A 2,969-nucleotide genomic window follows, 5' to 3' on the forward strand; every position below is an offset into this window, starting at 1 on the left:
TTTTCTACAAGTCTAGAATTATTTCAAAATAGAAAGGTTTTTTTAAGTCCATATAATTCATTTAATCCTGACACAGATCCCTGTCAGGGGCACATTGTCCTTTGAACAGGAGTGATCCTCAGTGCTGTCCCAGCCAAGTTTGTCCCACCCTTGGGTCCTTGGAGAGTAGCTTTTTGTGCTCAGCTCCTTCCATTTTTTTATACACAGGCACATCTCTGGGTCTCTGTTGGGTCAGAAGTTCTGGAGTGGGACTGGTTTCTTGTTTTGGCCTCTGCATGATGTTAAAACTACGTCTGCCTTTCACCACAGAAAATAATCTACAGAGCAGAGTTTTTATTTTTAATTCTTAAAATATGAAAGGTCAGATTATTACCTCTTCCCTAAGCTATTCTCCCACTACCTCATTCACCCCAGATGTAGCAGACATAATTGGTTCCATCCCACCTCCCCTGACCCCATGAGTTCACGTGTTCCTGCTATAGGCAGTTTCCAGTATGCTGAGGTTCTCACCTCCAGTGTCTCTTCACTTCTTTGCTTGAGGGAAGTGAAGAGGCACTGAGGGATCTTAGTCCTGGCCAGCAAGTATAACCTGCAGTGTTGGGAGGGGGCGGGATTGCTTTGTAATGACAAGACAGTGAACTTGCTTAGATAAATTCAGCGGGATTAGGGTCAATGATCATGAGTTTTCGGTGAGGGTGATCTTCTCTGCTGTGTGACTTTCATCATCAATGTCCAGCTGAGCTGGTGCAGACATGAACAGCAGATAGTTGGGTTAATCCAGGGTAAGGTTTTGCCAGACATGGGACAAAAGATAAAAGAGCATAGGAATTTAGAGAATTGGTAAAGGCATTGTTGAAACAATAAACCTTCTAATTTAAGCTGGATAAAAGAGTAGTGTAAAAAAAATGGCTGGCAGACAGAAAAAAAGTGGAGAGACCAAAGAATAAGTATATTTTTATGCATTTCCATCTTTATGCAGATTTCCTACATTTGCTGAATGAATGAATGACTCTTTTAAAAGAGTGAGCCTTTTATTTTATTCTTTATACATGTTATATATTCTTGTATATGTTTAATGTTAATTATCAAATATTTTACATAAAAAGAAAATGCAGAGGTGAAAACACAAAATTTATTTCTGTTACAAATCTCTTTACTACATAGATTACACAGTCAAACCTTCCCGTTTACAACTGATGCAACCCATGCTTTGTTCTTCAAACAGAGGATTTCTTTTTCTTCTGAAAAAAAATAATCATCCTTAGCTGGTAACAGATTAGAAGTGCTATATCTTCAGGTGCCTGTTCCCAGGGACCTTCAGTCGAGGCAAGAATTTAATTGCAAGGTAGCATTGATAAAATGAACATGACATCCCTTTAGGAAAGCTTGCTGACCACACCACATCACCATATTCTAAGGTCTTCTCCATACCATGTCAAATATGACCTGGCTCATGCTAACAAACTCTCCTGCTCTGGTCTGTCCAGCAAGGCCAGGTGGAGTTACATGACAGTTCAGGTGATGATCAAAATGGCTGCGACAACTTAGAACAACCCCGGGACCACAGGAGAAAACTTTACAGAAATTCCGCAAATGCCCTGTGTGCAGATGACCTCACTGCAGCCAACATGGCACCTGTCAGGAGAGCCAGCAAAGACTGGGGCTGGGGCCTTCCCTGGTGGTCCAGTGGTTAAAAGTCCATCTTACAATGCAGGGAACGCTGGTTCAATCCCTGGTCAGGGAACTAAGATCCAACATGCTGCGGGACAACTAAGCCCGGGGGCCACAACTAGAGAGAAACCCACGCAGAGCAATGAAAGATCCTGTGTGCTGCAACTAAGACCCAATGCAGGCAAAAAATAAATAAATAATTAAAAAAAAAAAAAAAAGCTTAAAAAGACTACAGTTTCAAATAACCTCCTCTTCAAATATTGGACGGAGATATTAAAAAACAAAAACAAAAGACCGCGGCTGCTCCTGGACATGTGGATTTAGCGTCACTTTGAAGTCTGAAGAAGACCAGGGTCTTCTTCTGCCATCTAGTGATCATTAGTGGAAATGCAGACCCCCAAACTCCCTGAAAGACTGCAGCAGTCTGGTTCCGGGTTAGAGCTGGCCGAAAGAGAAATTAGGGGGAGATCTGGAAAACAGAAGTGAAGCTGCAGTCAGTGCTCTCTGAAGGTCACTGTGGTTAGAGACGGTGTGAGAGCCAGACACAGAGGTGCCGGCGGGTTCCGGCGCTCCCAGCTCTTCCCGACAGCTGGCTGTTCTGAGCAGCAGCAAAGCAACCCCACACCCACCACCAAATGCTCCTCTGTAACTCAGAGGCGACAGCCAGGAGGAGGGAGCGGCCTTCCCTAGACGCTGACGCCAGCCCTTCAGGGTCCCACGCTAGTAGTGGATGTGCCTGGCTTCCTCCACGCTCATGCTCGGACTTGTCCACCTGTGCCCATAGACCAGAACAACTGCCCTTTTCCCTGACCCTCCAACTCCCTTTTCCAAACTTTACTGCCCCAGCCCTTCTCCCACTAGTGTACTATACAGTTCCTATCGTAGGAACTTCCCTGGCAGTCCAGTGGTTAATACTCCGTGCTTCAACTGCAGGGGGCACGGGTTTGATCCCCAGTGGGCGAACTAAGATCCCACATATCGCATGGTGCAGCCAAAAAAAAAAAAAAAAAAACGCACCAAGCTTCCAGTTGCTATAATAAATCCTTATTCCATATACTTGTAGTGGCTCTGTTTCCCTGAATGAACTTCACTGAAACACTCCCTCTGCAGTAATCCATGACTGCAAAGTGGATGCTTCCCTGGATAACTCCGGACGACCACGAATCTCAGGAGATTGCATCTGATTGGTGGACTCTAATTCATGTTTGCATTCCTGCAAATAAGGTAAGCAGGAAATGTATGGCGTTTGTTTTGTTTTTAAGCATTAAAATGTGGAGATGATGTTTGCCAGTGTCCTG

This window comes from Neophocaena asiaeorientalis, unplaced genomic scaffold (assembly GCF_003031525.2).
Source record: "Neophocaena asiaeorientalis asiaeorientalis breed wild unplaced genomic scaffold, Neophocaena_asiaeorientalis_V1.1 scaffold26, whole genome shotgun sequence".
Classification (NCBI taxonomy): Eukaryota; Metazoa; Chordata; class Mammalia; order Artiodactyla; family Phocoenidae; genus Neophocaena; species Neophocaena asiaeorientalis.